The sequence below is a fragment of the Saimiri boliviensis genome, chromosome 11 (assembly GCF_048565385.1).
Source record: "Saimiri boliviensis isolate mSaiBol1 chromosome 11, mSaiBol1.pri, whole genome shotgun sequence".
Taxonomy (NCBI): domain Eukaryota; kingdom Metazoa; phylum Chordata; class Mammalia; order Primates; family Cebidae; genus Saimiri; species Saimiri boliviensis.
Window position 1 is genome coordinate 21,959,839 of NC_133459.1, and position 15,851 is coordinate 21,975,689.

A 15,851-nucleotide genomic window follows, 5' to 3' on the forward strand; every position below is an offset into this window, starting at 1 on the left:
TTCTAAATCGGTCATTGGCACCCGTTAGCCCCCGCCCCACCTGGGCCAGGGCGTCTGGTGACAGGAGCGCAGGAGGAAGCTCTAGGGGGCAGGAGGAATGAGAGTGCAGAGTGGGGCAGGGTCTGGGCCCAGCTGGATGTGAGGGCTTCTTTCCTTCAGGGGACTCATGGGCCACCTTCAGGTGACCTGGGCCTGGCAGGCAGTACCTGCTGGAGGTATAACCTGAGTCCTCTAGGTTCAGCTGCCAGTGGGGAGGGAAGGGGACCCTCCTAAACAGGGAAGTAGCTGGCACAGTGGTTAGGGGCCTGGCTCTGGAGTCAGACCCATTTGGCTTCCAAAGGCTGTCACCTTGGGCAAGTTACTTCGCCTCTGTTCTCTCACCTGTAAAACAGAATGGCTTGTTGTGAAGTGTAAACGTAATCAATCAAATAACATGACACATGTGCATTTAATGCAGTTACTAGCTGAAGCACATTTACTAGCTGGAGATTTACTTAAGAAGCCAATGGGGCCGGGCGCGGTGGCTCAAGCCTGTAATCCCAGCACTTTGGGAGGCCGAGGTGGGTGGATCACGAGGTCGAGAGATGGAGACCATCCTGGTCAAAATGGTGAAACCTCGTCTCTACTGAAAATACAAAAAATTAGCTGGGCATGGTGGCACGTGCCTGTAATCCCAGCTACTCAGGAGGCTGAGGCAGGAGAATTGCTTGAACCCAGGAGGCGGAGGTTGCGGTGAACCGAGATCACGACATTGCACTCCAGCCTGGGTAACAAGAGTGAAACTCCGTCTCAAAAAAAAAAAAAAGAAGCCAACGGGTATTGGGCATTTACTATGCCCCAGGCACTTTTAAAGCATTCCACACATATTAATTCATTTATTCAGCACAATTAACATTCTTCCCACTTAGCAGATGAGAAAACTGAGGCACACAGAGAGGTTGTTTTCCTCACACAGGGGCAGATCCAGGCTTGGCCGGATGTCAGTAAAGGTTATACAATATTGGTGGGGGGTTGGGGACTGCTCTTTAAAAAATAATGATGTACAAGGCCATGCCAGTCAGGGACCCAAGGTTTAAATTTCACCATCCTCACCTTAAATCTCCCTCTAAGCTCTGCCACCCTGCTAGGAAGTGGTGGCAGAGGCCAGATGGCTAGCTCCAGAAGCCGTAAGAATTATAAGCAGTATTTCCGGGCGCGGTGGCTCAAGCCTGTAATTCCAGCACTTTGGGAGGCTGAGGCGGGTGGATCACGAGGTCAAGAGATCGAGACCATCCTGGTCAACATGGTGAAACCCCGTCTCTACTAAAAATACAAAAAATTAGCTGGGCATGATGGCACGTGCCTGTAATCCCAGCTACTCAGGAGGCTGAGGCAGGAGAATTGCCTGAGCCCAGGAGGCGGAGGTGGCGGTGAGCCGAGATCGTGCCATTGCACTCCAGCCTGGGTAACAAGAGCGAAACTCCGTCTCAAAAAAAAAAAAAAAAAAATAAGCAGTATTGAGAGTACGTGAGACAGTCACTACAGAATGCCACATAAACAAGAGGCAGCACTTCCACTGCAGGTACCATGGGCCACACACTCATTTAACCCTTCCAGGAACCTAATGAGAGTGGCTTGTTATTACCACTCCCATTTTACAGATAAGGAAGTCAAGGCTCAGAGAAGACTAATGGTTTGCCTGAAGGCACAGAGCTAAGGAGTGGTTGAGCAGGATTCCAGCCCAGGCAGCCTGATCTCAGAGGACACATGTTTAGCTTCTACAATCACTGTCACCTCCCTCATGACTGGGCTCGTCACCTTCCCCTCACCTCCCCTTGCAGGCTCTCCCATCTCTTCCCCAACAGCAGCTTGGGGTGTGGACAAGACACCCCTGCTTTGGAATCAGAGATGCCTGGATACTAACGTCTTCACCTTGTTGCTTACTGGCTGTGTGTCCCTGAGACAGTTTTTTCCCATCTCTGAGCCTAAATTTTCTCATCTGTAAAATAAGGATTGTATAACTTCTAGGGTGGTCATAAAGTACAGATACATCAATTATTATTTTATGTGTTTTGTAATATACTATCAATAAGCCACGTATCATGTATGTACAGTTGCCTCTGGATAACACTACATAGGGTGGTTTGGAGGTTCAGAGTAAGGTGAAGTATCTGGCCCATGTTAAATGCTCAGGACCGGTAGAGATTGCCATCATGGGGACAAGGGGACAAGTCATTTGTGAGGAGTAGGGGGAATGGAGAAACAGACAAAACCAAATGTTGGGAGGCCTGCATTCTAGGTGGATTTCTACCACCAGCTTGTGGTGTGACCTTGACAATCACTCCCTCCTTTCTGGGCTCAGTTTTTCCATTTGCAAGTTGTATACATCACTCCCCACTAATGCATGAATGAAATTGTCTCTAAGGTCCTTAAGAAACTGAATTTCTGGGTAGGAACACAGGAGCATCTTCTGGGACTCTCTGAGGGCTGCTCTCATAAAGTTTCCCCCCATCTTTGGGTATTCTTCATGGCTCCCATTCTTGAGACAAACAGGAGGGTTTGCAGGGAACACATACATCTCCTCTGCTCCAGCAGAACCACAGTGCATGGCTCAGCTCGTGGCCTCTGTAACTGGATAGCCTTTATCTAATCTGTTTCTTACCTGTAAAATAGAGATGAAGATAATATAATAGATGTCCTTATCCTCGTTTAACAGAAGAGGAGATGGAGGTTCCAGGAGGCACAGGATTTGCTGGGGGTCATGGCTCTCACCTTGCCCCTGTCCTACTGCCTCTGGCCCACCCTTCTAAGGTGTGGGCTTTCCCTATGGGAATCCCAGCTCCCTCTTTCTATCCTAGAGGATTGTATCACATGGATCACATTGTCCTTTGCCCTCTGCCTGACATCCTGTCTCTCCTCTCTCCTCATCTGACAAACTCATCCAGTAGAGTTGGGCCAGCCCTGGTGTCCTTACTATGATCATGATGATCCTAACCAAGCTGCCAACACTCTCTGGGTCCCATCACCTCATCTGTCACAGGAGCAATGTTAAAATGCTTGGCATTTCCAGTGCCTAATCCACTGTGAGTGCACATGAAATGTCATCTCAAGTGTCTCCTTAGGGGGCTACCCTGGACCAAGTTTCTCTGGGCTTGCACAGCCCAGTCCCTACAGCACTTGCCACCCTGTATCGTAACCATCTACCATCAGGTCTGTACCTCACGCATCCTTGGACCCCGTTCTTCTTTGCGTCTAACGTGTTTGGCATAGGGACTGATACACAGCAGCCACTCAGTTAAAGACTGTTCAATGAGTGAATGAATGAATGAAGGAATGGTGCCTGAGTGGTGCTAAATTTATTTGTTATCCTTTCTGCCCTGTCAAGATGGTAGGATTCTGAGTGCTACAACCACCACCACCACCAACTACTACTATTTCTTTGGCCAGCACTGTAAGTAGCTCCCATTTGTTGAGCATTTGCTATGTGCCAGGCACTGAGGTAAGCATTTCTTGGTGTCTCTCACTCTCTGTCATCCTCTCTGTCACTCTATGGGATGGGTGTTCTGTCATTACCCTTATTTAACAGATAAGCAAACAGCCTCTGCTGGGGAAGGTGGCAGAATCAGTATTGGTGAAACCGGGCCTCAGAGCCTTTCCATGTCAGGTGAGGGTGGGCAGTTGGAGCTCAGAACAGAGAGTGTGATTGACTCCTCCCAGAATTTGCCTTTGACCATTCTCTCCTTGTAGGACTTCTCTCCTCCCTTGAAGACCCTGCTTCTCCCAGAACCTCTCTCATACCCCTGGGGTGTGGTGGTCCCCTTCTTAAGTTCCACCCAACCCCTGTTCCCCAGGGTTCTGCCCTCAAGCCTCATAGTGAACTGAGGCAGGGCTGGATTCTCTTTTGTCTGCCTGGCATATTTTTCCAATCCTCTCATTTTCTGTCCATGTGGGTTGGTTGGGTGTCCACCACAGGGCCCCACCCACTGGGAAGGGCAAGTAGGCCAATCACAGTACCTCATTTTCCTTGATACAATGATTGGTTTGGGCCTGGGCATTCGATACAAGCTTAGCCAATCAGAGCACTCCCTGGAACTTTCCATGGAGCCAGTGGGGAAGCTTGGCTCTCTCCTGAAATGAGAGCTGAGAGCTGGTGGGATGTATACATTTGAGTATTTTTTTTTTTTTTTTTTTTTTTGAGACGGAGTTTCGCTCTTGTTACCCAGGCTGGAGTGCAATGGCGCGATCTCGGCTCACCGCAACCTCCGCCTCCTGGGTTCAGGCAATTCTCCTGCCTCAGCCTCCTGAGTAGCTGGGATTACAGGCACGCGCCACCATGCCCAGCTAGTTTTTTGTGTTTTTAGTAGAGACGGGGTTTCACCGTGTTGACCAGGATGGTCTCGATCTCTTGACCTCGTGATCCACCTGCCTCGGCCTCCCAAAGTGCTGGGATTACAGGCTTGAGCCACCGCGCCCGGCCAGAGAAGGCCCATTCTTAAAGAAAGGCAGAAACAAACAGAACTGACTGATGGGGGTGATGGGAGCTAACCCAATGTCATCATTGGAAACACTGGATCCAGCAATGCCCAAAGTTAGACCCAACCTTGAAACTCCAATATAAAAGAGCCACTATATTTATAGTATCTTTTTACTTTTTGTTTTGTTTTCCATAACCTAATTTGAACTGAGTTTCTGTCACTTACAACCAAACGATTCCTAATATTCTCTCTCTTTTGCCTTTCCCTTGATGACCTTGGGCTTTATCTACTCCTATATCTGGGTGTGTAGTGCAGTCAGTTCTTGAAGAAATGGATGTCTGGGAGGTACCTCAAAGGTGACCCCACTCTGCTTGCCACCTTCCTGGGTAGTCTCCTTAGAGACATCCAGGAATGCTGTCGTCATCTACCTTAACTCCTGATACAGGAAATTCTGTCACCTTTATTTTCTGTTTCTCCCTCTAATTGTTCTCCTGGATCTACCGCTGTTCAGTTTCAGAAAGTTCTTGCCCAACTTTCCCCCCACCCTCCCCATTGCCATTACCTTGGTTCAGGCCTCCTTCAACTCGCTGCAACAAGTCCAATCTGTCTTCCCTTTCCTCCTCCTTCCCTTTGTCTATCCTCCATACCTATTACCACAGAGATCTTTCTAGAACCCACACCTGACCATATCACTCCTGCTGTGAACACTGTGTGGCTCCCTATCAACCTCAGGATAAAGTCTGAGCTGCCTAGGGTGGTACTGGAGGCCATTCCCAATTCAACTTCATGGGTTTTTTTTGTTTTGTTTTGTTTTTTTGACAGTCTCACTCTGTCACCCAGGCTGCTGTGCAGTGGTGCAATCTCAGCTAATTGCAACCTCCGCCTCCTGAGTTCAAGAGATTCTCCTGCCTCAGCCTCCCAAGTAGCTGGGATTATAGGCATGTGCCACGATCCCTGGCTAATTTTTGTATTTTTGGTAGAGACAAGGTTTCACCATGTTGGCCAGGCTGGTCTCGAACTCCTGACCTCAGGTGATCCACCTGCCTCTGCCTCCCAAAGTGTTGGGGTTATAGGGATGAGCCATCGCGCCCAGCTCCAATTTGACTTCATCTTGAACTCATTTCGTCTCCCCACCTTGCATTTCAGTCACATTTCACACCCTTTTCCTGAACATACTATACCCCCTTTCTTGTCTCTGGACCTCTCTGATGGAATCTGTGTCTGCCCAGCACATGCCCTGCCCCTCTCCCCATCTGAGCTACAACTATTCTTCAGATTCTGGTCACGGCTGATTCCCCTGGGAAGTCCTCCCTGTAACCCCAACCTGAGCCCCTTTGCCCAGAGAGTCGGCTTTCCTCCTCTTCTGTACTGCCATCACACCTGGGCCTTCCCCTCCTGGGCTAACCTGGGACATGAGCCCAGGTTAAAATACAAAATAGAAAAAAATACAAAAAAATTAGCCAAGAGTGGTGGCGTGCACCTGTGGTCCCAGCTACTTGGGAGGCTGAGGCGGAAGAATCGCTTGAACCCAGGAGGCGGAGGTTGCAGTGAGGCAAGATTGCGCCACTGCATTCCAGCCTGGTCAGGCAGGACCCAGCCTGACCTCCCTCTCCACCTCTGGGCCATCTGCTGCACACTGCGGTGAGCTCCACGGGTGAAGCAGAATGCCCGGCCCTTCTCGCAGTGATCTTTCTGGCTGATCTCCTTTGGTTCTTGACTAATCCTTGACTTTTAGGGCAAAGAGGCACCTGGAAGAAGTAATTGTAGTCTTTGCATGTGGGTAGTACTTCCCAGTTTACCAGGTGTCTCTGGGTTTCTCATTGGTCTTACAGTCTGGGTTGTCAGGGAAGGTGTTGTCTACCCCGTTTTACAGATGGAAAGCTTGGTTCAGAGAGTTAGGGATGGAACCAATCCCCAGTCTTGGGCAAGTCCCTGACCCTGAGAATCCTTTTGTCATCCAAGCCACCCATTTCCTAAACGTGTGCTGAGAACCAAGGAAAACCAGGGAACCCGAGTAAGAAGAGCGAATGCAGGTTTTAGACTGGGTTGAGAGCAACAGTAATAAGGACCCCACGCAGCCACTGCCCTTGTCCTGTGCTGTGCTCCATCCACGCAATGAGCGTCATCTGCTTAAGAAGCGTTACTCATTCCCATGTTACAAATAAGAAAACAGAGGCACAGCACAGCTAAGAGACTTGCCTCTCTCGGCCAGTTTCCTTCTGATGATTTGGTGATCGCTATAGCCCTGTAGTTTGTAACTTTAGCACCCCTTCCCTGCTCTCACCAGTCTAACACTGGTAGGTGAACCTGCTCTCATTTGACAGAAGCAGCAACTGAGGCTCAGAAGTCAAGGGCAGACCTGGGAGACGGCACCAAGCCTTCGGATCTCTGGCGGGGAGGCGGGGAGCAGGCGGTAGGGCCACGAGTGGGCGTCCGCATCTCTTCCCCGCCAGCCGCCCGAGCCCGGCTTCCCCGCAGCGAGCACTGCAGGTGCGCAGCGGATGGCGGCGTCGGCGCAGCGGGTGCGTCCGCGTGGGCGTGGGTGAGGGACCGGGGCGGGAGGGGCCCCACTCCCATCCTCCCTCCCGCCCGCCCTCTCTCCCGTGGCTGGTGGCAGGTGAGTGGGTGTCGAGGAACCGCCAGGCAGCGGAGAAAACAGGACGCCGCAGAAATCAGATTACTCACCTGCAGCTGCTACTACCCAGGGCTAATAAAAGCAGAACTTCCTGTTGATTCTTTATTACCGCCCTCTGCCTCCCTCCGCCCCAATCCGCTCCCAGCTGCAGCCAGAGCCCCAACTGATCGCCAGAAACTGGTTACTTGGGGTCCAGAGCAGTCCAATGCCTGAAATCCCCTCTTCTGTACAGCACGGGGTTGGGCTCATGCTGCCTCAAGGGTGGACTCCGGTCACCTGCATGGGAACCACCTGGGGTGCTGGTTAACAACAGGCATCCCCAAACAGGGCTTCACACCTGCTCCATCAGAATTCCTGCAGTTTGGGGCCCAAGAGCAGGAATTCATAGGAATCGCAGGTGATTTGTAGGCAGGCCAAAGTTTTGAGGACCACAGAGTCTGGATGTTGTAGGTTCAGATGATGTGGGTTTCTTTTTCTCAAATGCAACCCGTAAATTAGGGATGGAACCTATCCCCTGTCTTGGGCATGTCAGCCAGAGCCTCCGTCTGCTCATTTGTAAAATGGGGGTGAAAATAATACAGACCTCTTGGGAGAATTGAAACAAGGCTCAAATGGAGAATACACTTAACATGATTCCTAGTGGTTGCTCCTGGAGTTTACAGACCAGCTGGGACTAGGCATGGAGCACCATCCATGGAGTGTGAGGAGCAGCATGACAAAGCGGCGGGATGGACTGGGGCTGGAAAGGGGCCGTGATTCACCCTGGGTGCCCTGAGAAAGACCTTTCACTATCCAGCTTATCCAAAGTTCAGTCTCCCTCACACCAGAAAAATGTTCTTGCCCAGGCTATTGACAACCCTGATGGCTAAATCCAGTGGCCTCTTCTCAGCCCTTCTGTGGCACCTGACTCTGGGGTGGGCCTCACCTTTCTCCTCCAAGCTGTCATCTCTCTCAACTTCAGGGCAAGTGTAAATCCCCATCTTCATCTTCCTTCTATCTAGCTAGCAGCTCCCTTGTAGGCCCCCTCCTCCTAGCCCTTCCTCCTCCTGCCTCTGCAGTCTTGGGCACCTTGGCCTACTATGCAGCCAGGACAACTTCATCCATTCCCAGTTATGCTCCTTAAGCTGAGCTCTGCCCTTCCTGAGCCCCTGATTCATAAACACAGCACCTCCTAGACATCTCTGCTTGATGACTCCCCTGCACCCAACTCAACTTGACCAGCTCCAAGCTCATGATCTCACACTCACCTGCCACCTGCCTCTTCTCATTTCTCCATCTCAGGGCAACACACCTGGATGTTGTCCCAGCTGATTTCTGCTCTCAGCTCCCACATCAGTTTTCCAATCCAGTCCATTTTATCTCCCCAGTTTTGCTCCAGAATCTGTCCCTTTCTTCCCAGTCTTCCTGTCCCTCTGCACTCCAGGCCCCCTAGTTCAGGACTCTATAATGTCTCACCTGGATGACTCTAAAAGCCTCTTAGATGGACTTCTTGGCTCTAGTCTCACGCTTACTTTAGACAGGGGGCTCATTCTGAGACACAAATCTTCCTTGCTTTGTTTCAACCCATCTGTGGCTCCAGTGCAACTCAAAGTCCTCCTCCCTTTCAAAGCTCACCTGGACAGAGCAACACTCTCCTCTCCATCCCACCCTCTCAGCACTTAACACAGTGACATTTACTGCGCTCTTAATGCTCAGTACCATGGCAAGCCAGTTATCTTTGTAGCTTTATCTCAGCCTCATGCCATTTCCATTATTATTATTCCTGACTTACAGATGAAAAAGCTGAGGAAGACGGAGGCTAGGTAGTTTGCCCAAGGTCACAAAGCTAGTAAGTAGCAGAGTTGGGATTGTATCCAGGTCTCTCTGGATCCGAAGCTGGTACCATTAGCTGTTCTAATCTTGAGCCACCACATCCCAGTTGCATAGTCTTCTCCTTTTTTATATCTTGCCTGGCATCTCAGAGGATGCCTGGCATATGACAGATGTTTGTTGAATGAACAAATCTATCTGCACTCCCATTTAATTCCTTTTTTTTTTTTTTTGAGACAAAGTTTCACTCTTGTCACCCAGGCTGGAATGCAGTGGCACAATCTCGGCTCACGGCAACCTCCACCTCCCGGATTCAAGCGATTCTCTTGCCTCAGCCTCCCTAGTAGCTGGGATTATAGGCGTGGGCCACTACACCTAGCTAGTTTTTGTATTTTTAGTAGAGCCAAGGTTTCACCATGTAGGCCAGGCTGGTCTGGAACTCCTGACCTCAGGTGATCCACCCACCTCGGCCTCCCAAAGTGCTGGGATAACAGGTGTGAGCCTCTGCACCTGGCCCCACTTAGTACTTACAACAACCCTAGGAACTACAAAAGTTTTAAAAACAAAATCATACTACGTAATATTTAATGACTATAAAAAAAAGTGTGTTGAATATCTGGTGTATGAAGACAAACACTTGTGAACCCATGACCCCAGTGTAGGAACTAGACCTTCACCAGCACCACTGAGGCCACCCGTGTGTGCCTACGGAGTCCTACTCCCTGCCTTCCTCCAGATGTAAACACTATCCTGAATTTTGTGGTCATCATTCCCTCGCTTTGAAAAAAAATAATTTTACCAAATGGAGAGGACGCTGGGCAACACATTAGTTTGTTTTTTGCCCTTTATATAAACAGCACAATGCGTGTGCATTCTTCTTTGGCTTGATTGTTTTTCATGAATCACTATGTTTCTAAAATACGTACATGATTTTGCATTTTTGGCTGGCCTTCATTCCTTTTTCCAGCTGTCTAGTACTCTACTGTCAAATAGAATTCAGCGACTTTGGGCCAGGCACAGTGGCTCACACCTGCAATCTCAGCACTTTGGGAGGCCAAGGCGTGCGGATCAGCTGAGGTCGGAAGTTTGAGACCAGCCTCACCAACATGGAGAAACTCCATCTCTACTAAAAATACAAAATTAGCCCAGTGTGGTGGCACGTGCCTGTAATCCCAGCTACTCAGGAGGTTGGGGCAGGAGAATCTCTTGAACCCGGGAGGTGGAGGTTGCAGTGAGCTGAGATTGTGCCATTGCACTCCAGCCTGGGCAACAAGAGTGAAACTCCATTTAAAAAAAAAAAAAAGAATTCAGTGACTATCCATTCGCCAGTCAATGAGTATGTGGATTGTTTCCAGTTTTTCGTTATCACCAATAAGGCTGCCATGATCATTCTTACACCTATGCCTTGGTGCACACATGTAGAAATTTCTCTAAGCTACATACTTAAGACTATAATTGTGGGTCATTGGGTATGCACATAATTAGCTTTACAAGATGTTTCCAAGTGATTTTCTGAAGTGCTTGTATGGACTAACATTCTTCCCTTCCTTCTCCACAGTGGATGAGAGTTCTAGTACCTCCACATCCTCCCCAACATAGTATGACCAGATTCCTTCACTGTTCCTCACATGGTCTTCATTTGCACCACCCTAATAAGATGAAACATCTTTTCTTTTTCTTTTTTTCTTTTTTTTTTTTTTTTGAGACGGAGTTTCGCTCTTGTTACCCAGGCTGGAGTGCAATGGCGCGATCTCGGCTCACCGCCACCTCCGCCTCCTGGGTTCAGGCAATTCTCCTGCCTCAGCCTCCTGAGTAGCTGGGATTACAGGCACGCACCACCATGCCCAGCTAATTTTTTGTATTTTTAGTAGAGACGGGGTTTCACCATGTTGACCAGGATGGTCTCGATCTCTTGACCTCGTGATCCACCTGCCTCGGCCTCCCAAAGTGCTGGGATTACAGGCTCGAGCCACCGCGCCCGGCCGAAACATCTTTTCATATGTTTATTTTGCATTCTCGTTTCTTTTTCTGTAAATTGGCTGTCCAGTCCTTTTGCCCACTTTTCTGTTAGGTGGTTTAGCTTTTGCTTATTGGTTGGAGGCATTCTCGGAGAAGTTTTTTTTTTATTTTTAATTTTTTAGTAGAATTAGAATCTGAGATCCAAGTTCATGGAGGACAGAACCATCCCCAAACCTACAGATGACTGATTCCAGGGCCCGTAGTATCCACCGCTTGTCTCTCATTCATTTCTTTTTCTTTCTTTCTTTCTTTTTTCTTTTTTTTTGAGATGGAGTCTCACTCTGTCACCCAGGCTGGAGTACAGTGGCATGATCTTGGCTCACTGCAACCTCTGCCTCCCAGGTTCAAGTGACTTTCCTGCCTCAGCTTCCCAAGCAGTGGAGACTACAGGTGTGTGCCACCATACCTGGCTAATTTTTTTTTTTTTTAAGGAGAGTCAGGGTTTCACCATGTTGGCCAGGCTGGTCTCAAACTCCTGACCTCAAGTGATCCACCTGCCTCGGCCTTCCAAAGTGTTGAAATTACAGGTGTGAGCCACCGTGCTCAGCCTGATTTATGTCTTTAAAAGATCACTTTGACTGCCATGTAATCAACTATCTATGAACTGATCTGAATACTTCTTGAAGCCACTAGTATTTTTAGCCAGTATCCCCTCTGTGCGAAGCAAAACTTCCCTTTATTGGTCTTAAATTTACTTCTTTCGGGTTTCAAGGGGAGCCCCCTTCTGCCTCCTATCTGAGGGTTAGTGGCCTAATGCGAGATCTCTAGTAAAGATTTTTACAGAGTGGGTGGGAGGAGGGTCTCCCAGTTTACACCTTACCTACTCTGTGATGTTTCACCACCTGTAAAATGAACATAATGAGAGTGGCCACCTCAAGAGGCTTCAATGATGAAATGGGACACAGCTTGGCAGCAGGGAGTGATCAATATAGGCTGGCTTCCATGCAGATGACAATTCTGGTGATTGGGAGGAGGACGATAATGATAGGAATGATAGTGAAGATGAGGAGGAAGAGGATGGTGATGGTGATGATGATGATGGTGATGATGTTGATGGGGATGATGGGGATTCTGGTGTGCGATATTGGATAAGTCAGTGAACCACATTTTCCCTGTCTATCAAGTAAGAATGTTGGACCAAATGATCTGTGGGGGCCCATCCAGGTCTGATGTTCTAGAATTTTCTAGTTTAGTCTCTCTCCTCCTCCTTTCAGCCTTGGTTACTCTCTTCCCTGCAATTTTGGTGCTCCTAGTGACATGTGATGAGAGATGGTGTATTATAGTAGAGAGAAAACTGACGTGGAGTCAGGCGGCTGGAGGTTCCAGCTGTATCATTCATTTATGGTGGAGTCTTCATCATGGTGCATTTAACTTACACCCAGGCTGGAGTGCAATGGCATGAACTTGGCTCACTGCAACCTCCACCTCCTGGGTTCAAGTGATTTTTGGGCCTCCGCCTCCTGAGTAGCTGGGATTACAGATGTGCACCACCGTGCCTGGCTAATTTTTGTAGTTTTAGTAGAGACAGGGTTTCACCATGTTGCCTAGGCTGGTCTTGTGTCTCTCCCTCAGTGCCAGGGGTCCCGCTTTTGTGCTGGCTCATTCACATCAGCACACAATTGGCTGCAGTTCTCTTCATCTTACACATACACACACACACACGCACACACACAGGCGCACACGCACACACACGCACAAACCCATGCACATACACACCACACCACCGTATTTCTTTGCTCCCCCTCCCAGGAAAACATCTCACAGAGTTTTCTGAGTTGACCATCTTCATTCCTCCTTCCTTTTCTCTCTCCAGCTCTCTCTGGGGCTTTCACCTCCACTGCTCCACTGAAACTGCTCTTGTGAAGGTCAACAATGGCCTCCTGCTGACAGACTCAACCATCCCATCTGTCCTCAACATCGGCCTTGGGCCAGTAACTGTGCCCTCCTCCCTGCTGGACGTCCTGCCCATTTCTTCCTAGGCCCCCTCTCTCCTGGTCCTCCCACCTCACAGGATCCCTTGTCAGTTTCCTTTGCTGGTTCTCCCTCATGTCCCCAACTTCCACAGGCCAGGGTGCCTCAGAAGTCAGCCCTGGGACCCCTTCTCTTCTCTAGCTCACTTCCAGGTTCTCTCACTCAGTCCAGAGGCATTCATACATTCTCTCTGCAGATGGCTGTAGATGAGTATCTCCAGCCCAGCCCCTCCAGATCCGCCCTAGGCTCACATGTCTCCAGTCAGATATCCAACAGGAACCCAAACTGGATATATCCACAGCTGAATTCTTCATTTCACCCCCCAAACGTAATCGTCCCTGGGTCTTCCCATCCCAGCAGAAGGCAGCTCCATCCCTCCATTGTTCAGGTCACAACGCGGGCTATCCTTGACTCTGCTTTCTTACACCTGCATCTGACCCATCAAGAATAGCATGAGCTCCACCTTCCAAAGCTTCCACAATTTCACCATCTCCACTGTTCCTACCTGTGTCCGAGGCACCACCATTTCTTGCCTGGGGTTGTGTAACAGCCTCCCAGTGAGGGTAGGGTCCCTGCTTCCAACCTAATGGTCCCTGCAGCCTTTATACCCCATAGAGTAGCCAGTGTGATTTATTTATTTATTTATTATTTGGAGATAGAGTCTCTCTCTATCCCCCAGGTTGGAGTGCAGTGGTGTGACCTTGGCTCACTGCAACCTTCGCCTCCCGGGTTCAAGCGATTCTCATGCCTCAGCCTCCCGAGTAGCTGGGATTACAGGCACCAGCCACCATGCCTGGCTAATTTTCGTATTTTTAGTAGAGACAGGGTTTTGCCATGTTGGCCAGGCTGGTCTCAAACTCCCTGACCTCAGATGATCTGCCCGCCTTGTCCTCCCAAAGTGCTGGGATTACAAGAATGAGCCACCGCGCCTGGCCAATGTGATCTTTTTAAAACATGAGTCAAATTACTTCCTTCCTCTGTTCAAATCCCCCAGGGGTTCCCTTCTCACTCAGAGAAAATCTTAACATCGTTCTATGGCCTAGAAAGTCCAACCTGAGCTGTGCACACCCCTCCCCAGCTTACCTCCTGTTGCTTTTTGCTCCTTTGCCCTGCCACACTGACCTCCCTGCTGTTCTTTGAGCAGCCAAGCACAGTCACACCTCCAGGCCTTCGCCCTTGTATTCTGTCTGCCTAGAGTAGATAACTGCCCTGCCCGTTTATCCATGGCAGGGCTCACTTCTGCTCATCACTAGGCTAGCTTCTCTCTGGCCATCCTGCTGTACATACTATAGCACCCAGTCCTCTCCCACCTCTGCCACTGTCCAGCCCCTCTCCTGCTTTACTTCATGGAATTCATCACCTTCGAACTGATGTTTCTATACTGTTGGTCTCCCCCACTGCTGGAATGTTCTAGTCCTCATCATCAGCAGAGACTTGATTTCATCCTCTGCTGTATTATCCTGAAGAGTGTCTGGCTCATGGTGGCTGCTGAATAAATATATATTAAGTGCATGAAAGCATTTGCATAACTGGGAAGCTATTTGTTGGTGTCCACTGCATTCCAGCCTGGGCAACAGAGTGAGACCCTGCCTCAAATAATAATAATAATAATAATAATAATAATATTGGTGAGGGCTGGGTGCTAATCCCAGTACTTTGGGAGGCTGAGGTGGGTGGATTGCTGGAAACCAGGAGCTCAAGACCAACCTGGGCAACATAGTGAGACCCTATCTCTCAAAAAATTTTAAAAAGTAGCCATGCATGGTGGCACATGCCTGTGGTCCCAGCTATTCAGGAGGCTGAAGTGGGAGAATCGCTTGAGCCCAGGAGATCAAGGCTACAGTGAACCGTGATCATGCCACTGCACTCCAGCCTGGGAGTCTGAGGGAGACTGTTTCTATATGGGCGAGGATGTGGGTAGCTGGAGAGTCTCAGGCATTATCAGTGAAAGTGTGATTTGCTATTACCCTAGTGTGAGGCAAGTCCTTTTGACTCCTGAATCCTCAGTCTAGGAATTTGCCCTTAGGAAATTCTTACCCAATGGCAAAAAGATGCAGAGATGTTCACAGAACTTTTTTATTCATAATAGTGAAAAATTGGAAATGACACCAATGTCTAATGATGCGAGGGTTGGTTATTAAAATTATGATAGTGCCATATAATGAATACTAAGAGATCATCAAACATGATGTTGTGAAAGGATACTTCATGAAATTTGAGAACATGTTTATAATCTATTATAAAGTGAACATTTTTTAAAAAACCAACAGGCCAGGCGTGGTGGCTCACGCCTGTAATCCTAACACTTTGGGAGGCCACGGTGGGTGGATCACCTAAGGTCAAGAGTTTGAGATCAGCCTGGCCAACATGGTGAAACCCCATCTCTACTACAAATACAAAAAAATTAGCCCGGCGTGATGGTGCGTGAGTGTAATCCCAGCTCCCCAGGAGGCTGAGGCAGGAGAATCTCTGGATAGGAACGTGGGAGGTGGAGGTTGCAGTGAGCCGAGATAGCACCAGTGTACTCCAGCCTGGGCAACAGAGTGAGACTCCATCTCAAAGAAAAAAAAAAACCAACAAATTTCAGAGCAACATGTGAAGTGTGATGTGATTCTTATATACACATATTTATGTGTATTCAGACCCAGGAAGCTATTTAGAAAGAGGACACCAACATGTTTAAAATTTGGTGGTTTCCATTGTTGAATCAAGGTGGTGGGGTGTGTAGGGGGGTTCACTGTGTTATTCTTTCAACCTTTCTGGATGTTTAAAAAATCTGGGTCAGGTGTAGTGGCTCACACCTGTAATTTGAGCACTTTGGGAGGCCAAGACAGGCCTTGGCAGGATCGCTTGAGCCAGGAGTTTGAGACCAGCCTGGGCAACATGGTGAAACCCCATCTTTACAAAAAAATATGAAAAGTAGCTAGGTGTGGTGGTGTGCACCTGTAGTCCTCGACTTAAGA

The 15,851-nt window shown here is 48.9% G+C and overlaps 1 protein-coding gene across 2 annotated transcripts in view; it reads left to right on the plus strand.

The window, feature by feature from the left end:
* The window catches only part of LOC101041255 (U2 small nuclear ribonucleoprotein auxiliary factor 35 kDa subunit-related protein 2), a 71,655-nt gene that overhangs the window by 22,327 nt on the left and 33,477 nt on the right, over positions 1 to 15,851 (plus strand). The gene's annotated exons all lie outside the window — the stretch shown is intronic.